General features: G+C 49.0%; 3 non-coding genes across 3 annotated transcripts; 2 read left to right on the top strand and 1 right to left on the bottom strand.

Annotated features, from left to right (window-relative positions):
- The first annotated feature begins 7,783 nt into the window (after window positions 1-7,783).
- LOC130843654 (U1 spliceosomal RNA) lies at window positions 7,784-7,947 on the top strand. Its single transcript, XR_009051078.1, has one exon. It is a non-coding gene; the product is annotated as a U1 spliceosomal RNA (small nuclear RNA).
- A 3,357-nt stretch (window positions 7,948-11,304) lies between these two features.
- TRNAN-GUU (transfer RNA asparagine (anticodon GUU)) lies at window positions 11,305-11,378 on the bottom strand. Its single transcript has one exon. It is a non-coding gene; the product is annotated as a tRNA-Asn (tRNA).
- A 3,001-nt stretch (window positions 11,379-14,379) lies between these two features.
- Window positions 14,380-14,453, top strand: TRNAN-GUU (transfer RNA asparagine (anticodon GUU)). Its single transcript has one exon. It is a non-coding gene; the product is annotated as a tRNA-Asn (tRNA).
- The last annotated feature ends 441 nt before the right edge of the window (window positions 14,454-14,894 follow it).

Here is a 14,894-nt window from a genome sequence, read left to right as displayed (position 1 = left end):
GCTCCAGCCTCAGCCACCAGCAGGGCCTGATAGTGGACTCTTAATTTGATTGTGTTCTTTTGGCCTCCAGCTGAAATCCCTAAGGGCTCTGCCACGCACTCCAGTCCTGTGACCCTTGCCTTCCAGGAGCCAGGCAAGAAGCGAAGCCACCGGAGGTCCTTCAAACAGCAGGAAGGAGGGGCCTGCCCCCCTTCTTCACAGCTCCCTGTCTGCTGAGGAGGATCTGGGCCCCCCTCCTCCAACCTGCTGGAGGGTCTGGAAGGAGTCACAGATGTGGCCTGCGGGGGCAGGGTGAAAGGCAGAGGGGCTTTCCTGCGGTTGAGGAATAACCAGCCAAGGACCACTGGGCCCAGCACTAAGCAAAACAGGCACAGTGTGTAAGGACCTTGTGACACGGCCTGTGAGCGCCCCAGGGGCATGGGAACCAGCAACAGCACATTTCTCACCCCTCATCACCTACCCCCAGAGGATCAACTCAGGGGAGATGGGCCCTGCTCCCCAGCAGTGGAGCATGTGGTCCCGACACTGGAGCTCCACGGCAGATCTAAAAGCACAGCACTGAGCAGCAGTGCCCTGCAGGACAGTGTTGGCAGGGGCCCGACGACCTGACCTGGGTCAGTGCAGCTGGGTTGCAGTCAGGCTGGGTGTCAGTCTACACAGCAGCACCTGAGTTCTTTGAATCTGCATGGTGAGAGCAGTGACTCCACGATGCCATCTCATGCTTAGCCTAGACCTCCCATTTCTGTTCTTTTTTGATCTCTAAGGAGTGTACTGACCTCACTCTAAATATGCTGTCTCATTTTGTCATCCTAACTTCACTCTGGAACTTGGGTACTAATGGCCACACCAAGCCCATTGGAAGTCTTGTGTAAAGCAAACCAGTGATCATTTTTAAGTGACATATGTGAGGTCCCCCATTGTGCTAAAGCCTAGTCTGTCTTCACAATGCTTAGAATGTGTGTATGTGTGTAAAATGTATAACATATATTTATATATGTTGCTATAGCGATATGTTAGAGGCCAACATAACTGATGGACAGGGTCAGTGAGAGGAAATGAAAGTCTTTTTGGTGGCTATTAAAGGCAAATGTGTATAAAGAAATAAAAAGTTTCCACAGCCTGTTTTGTTTCCCATTTCTGCACTAGTCCTTACACTGAGAGGGTGAGAATAGGAAAGACAAACTGTCACTAAGAGCTCACCTCACTGTCTAATGCTTAAAGTCTGAGTTTAAAAGAATGATTTATTCTCCTGTCATTTTGTAAAAATCTCCAGTCTAAAAATATAAAAGGGTAGTTCTTACATTTAGAGTGCCTTAGAATCAGCTTTGCAGATTATAGAAGCTACTTCCTGGGCTCCAATCCCAAGAAATTTCATTGATATGGGGCCCTAGAGTCTGCATGTTTTACAAAAACACAACCAGATGTTTCTGATGCAGGTGGGCTGCAGATCACAGTTTAAAACACATTGTTCTATAACACTGAATCAAAACTATAAATTTCTTTTCCTTTAATTAATAAGTTTTAATTGAAAAGTGTTTAAGTCCCACCATAAATGTTGACATAATGATCTTAAGATTTCCTTTGGGAAAAGTTCTTAGTGATGTTCTTTTGCATTCCAGAACTAAAAGAAAGCTATCATTCCACAATTATATCCTAGAGGCAGTAATAAGTTACAACAAACAACAACACAAACAAAAAATTCAACCATGATCACCACCACCACCACCAATAGCAAAAATATCCATCAACAGACTCAGGCCTGAGGTAGACATTTCCATGGTAGATGGATTGATTTTGACTTCTGCTTTTACACTTGGTTGTTTAAGTATTTTCCATGAGCGCCTCTGGCAGAATCAGCCGAATGGATGAAAAGTCAGTCAAACTATGAAGTATTACTCAAAGATAAAGTAGGAAACATCGAGGACCTCTTGCCCTGCAGTTATTCAAGTATCCCAGCAATTCTTCCTTCATCCCTGTGCCTCCAGGGCTGGAAGACATTGATGATATAATCAGCAATCAATGGAGAACTCAAATATTATTTATAAGAACTTCATTTTACGGACATAACATTTATGAAAGCAATAGAATTTAATCATATAAATCTCAGATCTGTTCAGGATCCAGTCACAACTTGCTTATGGGGAAAATTCCTAACAGCCATTCTTGTGTTTCGCCCTTTGAAAAGTAGTTCTTTACCCTATTAAAAAAGTTGCAAAAAATTTATCTTTGGAATGGAAGATTCTCCAATATTTAACTTTTCATAAATTATATTATTTTCCTCTATATGTCAGAAGCAGAATTCATTCTTAAAAATAAAATCAACCTACATGACCATCAATGTCTTCCAACTTGCCATAATTCAAATGAGAACCATGTTGGGTTCTGGGCAGGAAATAGGGTGAGAACCCTTTAAGAAAAAAATGGAAAGGAAGAAAGATGGCAGGTACCTAATGTAATGATTCAAACATGTACAACTATCTCTTGATCTGTCAACTTAAGACAGAAAAACAACGTGCAGAATTTATGCAGGGTTTATTATATCTGCCAGATTTTATTACTTCTAAAGTGAATACGCTAGGCACTTATTGAATTAGTTTTCTATTTCTGCTGTAACCAGTGACCATAAGTTTAGTGTCTTAAAAGAACACACTTTTATATTAATTATATTATATTATATTATATTATATTATATTATATTATATTATATTATATATTATATTAATTATATTATATTATATTATTGTTCTGTAGGTTAGGAGTCCAACAAAAATCTCACTGGACTAAAATCAAGGGGTCAACAGGATTGCCTTCCCTTCTGGAGGTTCTAAAGGATAATCTCTTTCCTTGCCTTCCTAAAAAGTTTTTAGAGGCCACCACATCCCTTGGCTTTGACCCTCTTCCTACAACTTCAAAACTAGAACAGAAGGCTGAGTCCGTCTAATTTCACATCATTTTGACCTTCTTTTCTGCCTCCCAATTCTAAGGTCCTGTATAATTTCATGGGGCCCATTTGAATAGTCCAAGATAATTTCTTCATCTCAAGGTCTTTATCCTAATCACATCTGCAAAGTCGCCTTTGCTATGTGATGTAGTATATTCACGGGTTGGGGGAATTACAACAGGAACATCCTGGGGAGACAGTATTATTCTGCTAGTCACAACACTATTAACTGAGATGCCAACTAATATTGGAACTAAGAAAAGAAGAACTTCTCTAATTTCAACAAAGTTTAGTAAAAATACGACATTACCTGAAGGCACAGTCAAGCAAAGACATTACCTAAAGCAAATCAAGACAAAGTCAACTTAGAACCCTAGAAGTGCTTCACTGATGTCCATAAAATTGCACAAGTACTAGTCTCTTTATATTGTTTGTTGTTTTTTTCCCCCAAACGTGGCTTTTTTCCCCCCTCTAAGGCTGATTTTGATGGGAGAAATCTCATCCGAGATAAAAGCCTGTGGTGGAGGAAGTGAAGGTGGTGGTGGAGTGGCGCACCTGGGACCCCACTAACTTCTAACTCTAAACTTTCAGCTGGTCTCAATGGAATAGATGGAAGTGTTCTCCCACACCTACCCTTGCCTGAACAAAGGGATCCTCCTGTGCCTTCTCCAGGCTGCCAGGAAGAGGCGACGTGGTCGTTCCCTTGGAACTTGCCTTGTAAAGAAGGCAGGCACCAAGATATTAACTTCTCTGGGATTTTGTGGACCAGATGCTGGCCTTCTGTGTAGAGAGCTCCCTGACTTTTGCTCACACATCCCCGGGTTGGCCTAAGGCCCGTGCTGCCTGGGCTGGCTGTGGAGGCTGAGCTCCTCAGGTGGAGCCATCTTGCTCTGTCTCCTCCAAACCAGGATCTGACCAGAAAGAAATGTAATCGTGCTTCTTAGGCTGGTGGAAAACACGCCTCCTCTTCCTCTCGGACTGGGGCAGCCCTTTCCTATGTTGGCCTGCTTTTTGTGGGAGTGGGGGAGGGGTGGGGAGGATGAGAGCAAGAGGAGCAGGGACCAGGGGGAGGAGTGAGAATAAAAAAAGCCTGGGGAGATGCTAGGGGAGGATGGGGAGGAGGAGTGGAAAATGGAGGCAGAGGAAGAGTGTGAATGCCAAGGAGGTTCCAGTCTCTGATCCCAGAATGGCAGCTGCTCTCTCTTGAACTTCCCCTGACCTCATGCTGGACACACCACACACACACAAACACACACACCAGCCTCCTCTCTCATCCTCCAACCTCGTTTTTTCACAGAACAGCCTCTTAGCCCCTGCCCCCTCCCATGCTCTGATTCTGGGAATTATTTCCTTTTTCTCTGGGTTTCCCCAGATTTAGGCACAGATTCCTCACCAGCAGCCAAATGCTCGTCTGTGGATCTGGAGAGTCCAAGGGAGAGAAGTCATCCAGGAGAAGAGGAAACGCAGGCCACATGGGGTCATGGGGTCACCCTGAAGAATGTGAATCCAGCTATCCCAGGTCATTCTAGGTTGACATTTTTGAAGATGTCAAACTTCTTGGAAAGAAACTCTAAGAAGATCCTTGGTGCACGTCATTGTAGCAAATTATGCGATGAAATCCTAAACCAGGTGATCAATCCTCATTCCAAAGTCATGGATCAGCCTTAAGAAGGGCAAGCAGGTTGTGGGTATTAACTAAAGGAAATGAACAAAACTGGGGCAGATCCCACAAAGGCCCAGGTAGGAGAAGCAGCTTAGGCCAATGGCTAAGTAATCATCTGTATTAGTCAGCTCAGGCTTCCAGAGAAAAATACTACAGACTGGGTGGCTTAACCAGAAATCTCTTTTCACACATTCTGGAAGCCCAATATCACGATCAGAAGTTCCTGCCAATTCAGTTTCTGGTGCGAGCGCTCTACCTGGCTTGCAGAAAGCAGATGCCTCCCTGGGTCCTCACAAGGCCTTTTCTCCTTGCTTGAGCTGGGGTAGGGCAGGAGCCCAAGCTCTCTGGTATCTCTTCACTTAAGCACACTAATTCTATCAGGTCAGGGCCCCAAGCTTATGACCTCATTTAATTTTAATTATCCTTAAAGGCCCCTTCTCCAAATACAGCTCCACTGGGGATTAGGATACAAGATACGAATTTTTTGGGGGGGATACATACAATCAGATCATAACACCCTCCACAGCCTCCTCCTCCCATGAAGGCTCTGGTCTCTTAGCTCTGCTCACTGGGAACTTCCCAGGCACTGGGTCCTCCTATTCCTCTCCTCACAGACATCCTCCTTCTCTCTCTCTGACTCAGATGCCTCCACATGAGGCACAGCTGTTGCCTGGCTGACACTCAAAGGCAGTGGACTGACTTGCATTCACCTGGATGACTTTCAGAAGACAGGGGCCACCACTGACTGATACGCTTGCAGAAATGTGTTCACCGAGGAGACGGGCTGTGGTGGCAGAATAATGCTTCCCCAAAGAGGTCCACATCCTGGTCCCTAGAGTGTGTGAACATGTTACCTGACATGGCGAAAGAGACTTTGCAGGTGTGATTACATTCAGGCCCTTGAGATGGGGAGGTTGTCCTGGAGGGCCCCATGGAATCCCAAGGGTCCACGTAAGTGAAAGGGAGGAAGAAGAGTTGGGGTCAGAATAACGCGTTCTGAGAATGACTGGATCAGCCGTGACTGGCTCTGAAGACGGAAGGGGGCTATGAGAGTAGAATGTGGGCACCTTCCAGAGGCTGGAAAAGGCAAAGAAAGAGATCCTCCCCTAGAGCCTCCAGAAAGGACCTCAACCCCACTGTCACATTGATTTTAGCCCAGTGAGATGCATCTTGGAATTCTGATCTCCAGAACCATAAGATAATAAATGTGCGTGGTTTTAATTCACTAAGTGTGTGGTAATGTGTTACAGTAGCAACAGGAAACTCCTACAGTGGACATCGGTGGCCATTTGTTACCATGGCTGTAGACCAATTACTCTAGCCCCAGAAATGTGAACTTTCAAGCTTGTCAATTCTCAGTGGAGATAATGTAAATAATACTGGATGGTGTACCAAACCATCCCCTTATAAGAGGCTGAAACCCTCACCCTGGGCTCAGGGATAAACATCTAGTATGCTCCGAGGCTGGGTGGTACACGCGTGTATATTTGAGACAGGGTTGCATGGCCTTGGGCACTGGATTTACAATGTTCTCCACGGGGCTAGCTGCAGGGGGTTTTATCTGAACCCCCTGCCTGTGTATGAGGACCTTCCCACATTCTGCAACTTTTAAGGATCACATACTGGCTTTCACAGTTTTCCTAGGGGCTAAGATGTGGGTCTATTACCAAGAGCTGGCCAATCCCCATGAGTAACAATGACCCCAGCATTTGACAGGAGTTGAGAGGCACAAGGAGTAGGCCCTGGGGAAATTCTTCCTGTCCCGTGCAACAGAAGACTCTCCCCACCTCCAGATCCTTAGTTTAACACCGACCAGGTGCAGCAGAAGTCGCAGAGCCATTGGCGGTGTCTAGTGTCCAGGGCCAGTAGTGTCACCTGTGCAGAGCCACAGGGGTTGTCACTCAGCAGGGGGCACCCGTGCCCTTCCCATTTGGTCTGTGTGCTCCCTTCCATTGGCCTTGCTTATTCCTCCCTGTTTGTAGAGCCTGGTTCTCCAGTTGGCTGGAGAGTCTCTGAGCTAGCACTATCCCTTGAAGAAAGTATATTTCAGAGGAAAGGAGCCAGAGTCTATTTCTGATGGCTGCAGAGAGAGAAAGGAGGGGAAAGGGAGAAAGCAGGGAGGAGGAAAGGAAGCTTCTTCCTGGAAGTTGGCTGGGTGCTGAGTTCCTCTGCGTCTAGGATTCTCCGCAAGAGTCACTTTCCCCCTTAAGCCAGAGGCACCCTCAAGGATCCAGTCACTCCACTCCTTGCTCTCTGGTCTGAAAACACAAGCTGGCTTCCTTCTCCAGCCTCCGCGGCCCCGGCCCCCACCCCCACCCGCAGGGCGACCCAGTCTTACCCAGAAAGAGAAAACAAATCAACAAACAAACCAACCGCACTCTCCAAGCAAACACGTCATCTTTCTATCCCTTCTTTTGGTCATCCGCTTCTTTTTCAGAATCTTCATTTCCCGTATTCTGTTCGGTGAGGAAAGCAAAAGCACGGTCCCTGGGGCACCATGAGAACCAAGCAGGAAGGACGTGCACAGACAATACACCGAGCAGCACTGTGAGAGGCAACCCTGAATCTGTGTGTCTATGCACAGGACACAGACATGTGCTTTCATTGTGTTCCTATAAATATATACCTGTACCCTTTTCTTTACGACTTCTTTATTACTAACAAACATTTTGGGTCAGTAACACACGATGCCAGAATTCATTTCCTTGGTGTGTAACGCAAGACAGAAGGGAAGAATGCCAGGAGGCTGGCAGAACCTGCCAGTATTTCAGATGAAAGCTTAGAGGTCCGTTACCTACGTGGGCGGAAATCACGACGTCACGTCCCCTTTCGGCAGCCGATGCGCCCATTGGTCGTCTGGGCAGGGGTGGGAGGGGAGATGACGGCCCAGGGACCCGGCGTGGGTGGGAGGAGGGGAGCCTCCTTAGAGGTCAGGGATGGGGCTTGGCTTAGGTAAATCTTGCAGTGCAGGGGTGCCATTCCCGGCCAGCCACTCCCCGGGCTGTGGAAGTTTTCCGGAGATGTAGCTCGGATTTTCTTAGGAGAGTTGTTTGGAGGGGCGTGGAAGAGGAGGGGGTACGGGGGGTGGTGGAGGGGCTTGGGTGGGGGTTGTGGCAAAGTGAGCGTGTGTGTACAGTGGAAGAGCCTAATGCTGTGCGGGGGCGGGGAGCAAAACGTTCATACTTACCTGGCAGGGGAGATACCATGATCTCGAAGGTGGTTTCCCCAAGGCGAGGCTCACCCATTGCACCGGGGGTGTGCTGACCTCTGCGATTTCCCCAAACGCGGGAAACTCGACTGCGAAATTTGTGGTAGTGGGGGACTGCGTTCGCGCCCTCCCCTGGCAATGAGTACAAAATGACAGATAAATCCAAGCAACTGGGATAGTGGGTGGAAAAGCGGTTGAGCAAGAACTGTGACCTTCTCGCTTATCCCAGAGTTTTGCATTTTTTTTTTTAATCTTTTTCTCTAGCGCATTGGGTAAAGGTGGTAGATAAACCAGTAATGCTTCAATGAAAACTGGGAGGTCTGCATCACGGCCAATGCCTAGCCAGGTTCTTTCTTTCCCTGCACAAACCAAACACAGGCTTTTGCTACCACTGCAGATATAAGTTTCTCTGCAGATTTAAGCTTCAAGGGGTTTTCCTACTTCAGGATTTCATTCTGACTGTGGAGCTCTGTTCTATACCCTGCAAAAATCTTGCACAATCTTCACCGGTGTTTCCAACTTGGACTTCAAAGTAGGGGTGGCCCACCATACACACTCATAACGACCTCGGTTTATCCTCCTGCCAACAACAACAGAAAACGTGAAACAAAGACTTTGAAGAGACTGGGGCATCAGGTGAAAAAGGACAGTGCGTGGTTCTGGAGAGGTGGTGGGAAACAATGGCTCCAATTTACTGTCTGCAGAGAGTTTCCAAGCAAGGCACTCCAGGGCAAACTGAAAAGGAGCCCGGTGGACCTTGCTGAGTTGAGGACACTGAACCTGAAGTCCAGGGAGGCCAAAGGAGCTAGGGTCCACAGAACAGACTCCCAGAGGGGAGAGAGATGCTGAAAGTAACTCAGAGAGAACTGCAGAGGAGATCCCTCCTGCGTGCAGCACAGTACTGATCAGTGCAGCCCTGGCAGGAAACTCCCCAAGGTCAGGGGGAGAGCTTTGACAGGATCAGAGAACAGTGCCTGGCACTCACACAGATAGTGCTTGTCCCCAACAGATAGACTGCAAGGAAGAAAACAAAACAAAACAGACAGACAAAACCTCTCAATTCATGAAGGCGTGGGGTGGAGTACTCAGGAATGTCTTGCCTCAGGAGGGCAACTAGTTAGCCATAAACTGAGTGCTGCTCAGAACCACTTAGTGAATCATCAAAGCACGACCTGAAAGGATCAAACTGTTTGCAAGTAACTTGAATGCATCCCTGAAGAAAGCCCAACGTTTACAGGAACACACAACTCTCCATCATCCAACAAGGCAACATTCACACTATCTGGCATTCCATCAGAGATTCGGAGGTATCCAAACAGGCAGGGCAAATGACCCATAATGCAGAGACACATCGATCATGTGCAAACGACCCAGAGCTGACACCAGAGAAGGACATTAAAACATTTATTCCAACTGTATTCCGTAACTTCAAACAGTTCAGTAGACACATGGGAAACATAAAAAAGACCCAAATGAACTTCAAGAGATTAAAAAAATAATAATAATAAGAGGGATGAAAACTACAACATACTGCAAGGGATTAACAGCGAGCAATTAGAAAATGCAGAAAACAAAATTTTTTTAAAATCATTTATTTATCAAGAGAAACTATTCCTTAGCCCAGATATTCATAGTTCACAGTTTCACAGTTCAGGAATACAGGTAAGTGCCAAACTTCCATGAAACTCAACCCAAAGAAATTATATGGCACTTAGAATGCTCCTTCAGGAACAGTCTGCCTTTATATTCCAAAATCACTTTGCACTCTGAAAGATACCAGCCTTCCTCATCTCCTCAAAATCTTTCATGGAATCATAATTTCTGTAGAAATCTGCATATGCCTTCTTTCTTGGTTCAGCCACAGCAAACTTACACAAAGTTGCAACTCCCAGGGAGACAATGAATGCTCCAACCATATGAAATCGCAGACGCGTGGCCAGAAGGCCACGCATCTGAGGTTTCATCAAAGAACTGGAAGCCATGGTAGTTTTTCTCCTTGACAGCTCAACGACGACGTCCTTCCAGACAGATGGAGAAATGGACCAGAAGAAACAAATTTTTTTTTTGAAGGTGGCAAAACAACAGTAATTGTTGACTTAAGTACAGAGGAAGGAGCAAACTCTTCTAATGAGTTCATTAGGTGCACAGGCAGCTTCCTAAAAGGTTCCTGGCAGCACCCACTTATCCAGCACGGAGCACAGCTCTGAGATGCCACCAAGGAAGGGGCTCGCCCACCAGGGAGTTCTTGTATTAAATACCCAGGTTGAAATAATGTGGGCCCCGTTTGCAAGGAGTTGAACTTTGTCTTGGGTTGGCAGTAATGTAGGAGGTCCATCCAGCTCCTCAGAGGGGAATGCAAAGATTTTCTGTGATTCTGTTTTCCTAGTCATCCAGTCAAGGCCTGGTCTGTGGCTCGGTGTGGTGGGGTGCCAGCCCAGTGAGTGCTGGCAGTGGTGACGTCATGAAGCGTTACCCACGAAAGGGTGTGGGTCCTCTGAAGTCCAGGATTTGAGGAATGGCCTGAGGACAGATTATGCTAGTTTTAGTCGTCATGTTGAGCCCACTGTAAAACAGCCGCTGTGAGGAGAATCATGTCTGAGAGGGAATGCAGGCATCTCCATCTCTTTTTCTCCCCCAGTTCGGGATGGAGCTGGAAGGAGTTAAGGTACTCTTTAGACCAAGGCATGGCAGTTTTCTAGGCATGTTTAGAGATGTAGGTGCTCTTCCTGGAGGGCTAGATTATCCACCACTTTCAGTGCGTCACCACTTAGAGATCTTTGGGTCTGCCTGTTGCCTCCTGCACCAGTGCAGCTTTGTGAGGCCCTCACTGTTGTCTAATCCAGCCTGTGTCCCCTCCTCATCACACCCCAGCAGGTGCCCTGATCCCAGCGAGGGCTTCTTCTCATTGCCTCCCAAATTGGCCATAACGTAATTTTTTTGTGTGTAGTTGATTTACAGTGTTGTGTTAGTTTCAGGTGTACCACGAGGTGACTCGGTTATATTGGGTTGGCCAAAGAGTTGGTTCGGGTTTTTCGGTAACAAACTTCAGAAGAAACAGATTTGAATAGGAATTGCATTCACTCTGCAGATCACTTTAAGTCGAAAGCCACAGTCCCAAATGAAAGGGTGCAGGCGCCCTGAGACCAGGCGGTGAATACTCCGCTTTGGGGGTGCCGCGCAGGTGGTGCACAGAGCCTGATTGCCGACGTCAGAGCTTGAGTAAGAGATTCCCCCCATCCGTGTGCATGTGCCTTCATCCTCTGGCAGCTGCCCTGGAATGTACAAGGCGGATGACTTAGCAAGGGCAGCCCCCCAGGGGGTGCCAAGAGACCGGGGCACCAGGGTTAAAAACCGGGATGAACGCGCGTACTGGGGATTCGCTGGGTGGAGATTCCAGGAGAGTTCAGGCAGTAGGGCGCAGGGGAGGCACTGCAAGGGCAGACGCATAAAAGCGGCGGCTGAGGGCCCGCTAATCAGATGCCAAGCCAAGTTCGTCCCTCAGTGGGCTCGAACCACCAACCTTTCGGTTAACAGCCCAACTCGCTACCTGATTGCGCCACAGAGACAAAAGGCTGCGGGGTTTTGTTGTAACATCCTGGAATCAGAATGTATTCCCCCGTTCTTTCCAACCCAGCGGAAAATAGAGTCAAATGCCTCTATCTTGTCCAACCTTGCTGGCACCAGAGGCATTGACTCCCGTCACTCAGGAACGTCCGACCGTGGACACCGAGCCCGAGTCAGCTGCGGGCTCCAACGAAACAACGCCGGGCCCACGACCATCCTCGCCTGCTCCTGGCCGCCCCCCACTCCGCGGGACGACTGCAGCCTCTCTCGGGCCAAAGTCCCCGGTTTCCCACTCGTGATCCGCCTTACTCGTCACGCTCACCGCAAGTCCCCCCTCACCCCACCCCACCCCCAGGTCCAGTGGTCGGGCGGGAGAAAGGACAGCAACCGGCTGTGTCCCCACCGCGCTGCCTCCTCTTGGCGCTTCCAGAGAAGGACTCCACGAGGCACGACCTGGAGTTTGCGCACCAGGCAGCCCCTCGCCTGGAACAGGGCCTGGCATCCAGCAGGTGCCCAATAAATGTCTGGCTGAGGATGCATTCCGCCGCAGGGGCCGGAGGTGGTGGGTCCACCGAGAATTCTTATGCCACCTCTAAGTTTTTAGTCCTAGAGGAACGTAAAAAAGTTCTATAAAGTCCAAGAGGGCACCACTTGGACCGGCTCTGAGCTCCCCATGTAAGACGGTACGCCAGCCTCAGCCTGCGGGTGCAGGTGTCATGTCTGAGAGGGATGAAGGAGGAAAGCTTCAAAGTAGAAAGACGGTTGGGGTAGGCAATCTGGAGTATGAGGGAGAGAGGGAGAGAGACTGGTTCATCTCTAGCCATCTGCTTACCTCCAGTGCTAACGTCGACCCGACCACCGCTCCGTGGATCCCCCCGTGGAGCACAGTGGTCGCGGTGTGATTGGTGCGGTGATGGAAGCCTGGCTGCTTGGGTCTGAATTCAAATCCTAACAGAGAACCGGCTTCCCGTGCCTGATCACCGCCGGCAATAGCCTGTGGGTCTACCTTTTGGACTTGGTGGCTTGCCCCCTACTGCCCACAGAGCAGGTGGGCGAGGGGACGCGGCGCACACCTCACCGGGGGACTCAAGCTCTGAGGCGGCCCAGACTTCGCCCGAGGCCCCCAAGGCCTGAAGTCAGCATCCCCTCCAGGTCCCCCCTGCGCTGAGAAGAGTGCCTGGGGCTCCAGGAACAAACTTCTCCTCTGTCTAACTGGAGACTTGGCTGGATTGGTCAGAATCTACCCTTTTCTGGCCTTATGGGGCCGAGTGCCCCTTGCAGGGGCCTCGAGGGGTCGCTGTGTTCCTGCCGATTGGATTTTGGCTTGCAAAGAACAAGGGCTCAGGCAGATTTTGATTTCCCTGGCTTAGGCTGTGCAGGCTGATACAAGCAAGGCTCAGGGGCTGCAGCCACCCAAACAAGGAACCTCTCCTGTCTGTCATCGTCTTTGTGAATGGCCAGCTCCTATACATAGAAAAATCCGCAATAACCCACACAACACAAGGCTACCAGTCAACAAACGAATTCTGTATAGTGGCAGAGTACAGATAGGCAAAAATCAGTTGTATATCTATACATTAGAAGTGAACAATCTGAAAAAGAAATTAAGAAAACAATTCGATTTAAGATTGAAGAGGAAAATTAGAAGTTTGGAATCAGCTAGAAATAACTTCATGCTTGCTCTGCTTTTGTAAAATCTGCTTGCTGCAACCAAGATAAGAACAGATGACCTAGCAATCAACTGTAACCTTAAGATGTTCTGATAAATATGGAATGTTCTGCTCTTGCTCCTGCAAGTTTCTGTTTGGAAACCCTCTGCGAGGGACCCACAACAACTCCCACTCTGTAACTGCCCACAACCTATAGTAAGCAGGTAACCAATCAACCAAAATGCTAAGGGGGCCGCCGGCTTAATAAATCTGAGTTCTCCAACTCTCCGAGTGTGGTGCTTGGTTTCTCGACAGACCGATTCGATTTCTGCAACAAGATAGCACCCAAAAGAATATAATATTTATGAATTGAATTAACATATACAAGGAGGTGAAACTTGCACACTGAAACCCACAAAACATAGTTGCAAGTGATGAAAGCATACCTAAGGAAATGGAAAGACAGCTTCCACAGATCTCTCTCCCTCTCTCTCTCCCTTTCTCCATCATACTTGAGGTTGCCTACTCCAACCGTCTCTCACCTTAGCAGCTTTCCTCCTTCATCCCTCTCAGACATGACACCTGCACCCACAGGCTGAGGCCACTGCACCGTCTTGGATGGGAGCTCAGAGCTGGTCCAGGTGGTGCCCTCTTGGACTTTCTAGAACTTTTACCTGGTTCTAAATCAGCTGCCAGAAGAAAGGTTTTGAAGAGCAGCCGATTGGAAAAATCTAGGTTCCTCTAGGACTAAAAACTTAGAGGTGGCATAAGAATTCTCGGTGGACCCACCACCTCCGGCCCCTGCGGCGGAATGCATCCTCAGCCAGACATTTATTGGGCACCAGCTTGCCAGGCCCTGCTCCGGGCAAGGGGCTTCCTGGTGCGCAAATTCCAGGTCGTGCCTCGTGGAGTCCTTCTCTGGAAGCGCCAAGAGGAGGCAGCGCGGTGGGGACACAGCCGGTTGCTGTCCTTTCCCCCACACGACCACCGGACCTGGAGGTGGGGTGGGGTGAGGGGGGACTTGCGGTCAGCGCGACGAGTGAGGCCGATCACTAGTGGGAAACGGGAGACTTTGGCCCGAGAGAGCCTGCAGTCATGCTGCGTAGAGGGGCTGCTTTTAAGGAGGCCAGGAGCAGGCGAGGATGGTCGTGGGCCCGGCGTTGTTTCGTCAGAGCCCACAGCTGATTCGGTCTCAGTGTCTACGGCCTGACGTTCCCGAGTGGCAAGACTCAGTGTCTCTGGTGACAGCGAGGTTGGACAAGATAGAGGCATTCCTCTCTGTTTTCCGCTGGGGCTGGAAAGGATGGGAAATACATTGTTTCCAGAATGTTACAGCAAGATCTCGCAGCCCTATGTCTCTGTGGCGCAATCGGTTAGCGCGTTCGGCTGTTAACCGAAAGGTTGGTGGTTCGAGCCCACCCAGGGACGAGCTTCGGCCTAGAATCGAAGGAGGTCTCAGCTGCCGCTTTTCCGTGTCTGCCCAATTGCCCTTTCAGTTCCTCCCCAGCGCCCTTCTTCAGGAATCTCCACCCAGCCCAGCTGATCCCCAGCACGCTCCTTCCTCCCGGTTTTTAACCCTGGTGCCCCTGTGTCTTGGCACCACTCCATGAGGGCTGCCCCTCACTAACTCATCTGCCTTGTACATTCCAGGGCACCTGCCAGAGGATAAAGGGACATGCACACGGGTGGGGGGAATCTCTTACTCAAGCTGGGATGTCGGCAATCAGGCTCTGTGCACCACCTGCAGGGCACCGCAACGCGCAGTATTCACGGACCAATCTCAGACGCCTCCACCCTTTCATTTGAGACTGTCGCTTTCTTTTTTCCTTTATTGCCCCACCCCCAGGTACCATAATCCAGGTTCAGAAC

This window comes from Hippopotamus amphibius, chromosome 1, assembly GCF_030028045.1.
Source record: "Hippopotamus amphibius kiboko isolate mHipAmp2 chromosome 1, mHipAmp2.hap2, whole genome shotgun sequence".
Taxonomy (NCBI): Eukaryota; Metazoa; Chordata; class Mammalia; order Artiodactyla; family Hippopotamidae; genus Hippopotamus; species Hippopotamus amphibius.
This window is presented reverse-complemented; position numbering and strand designations above follow the sequence as displayed.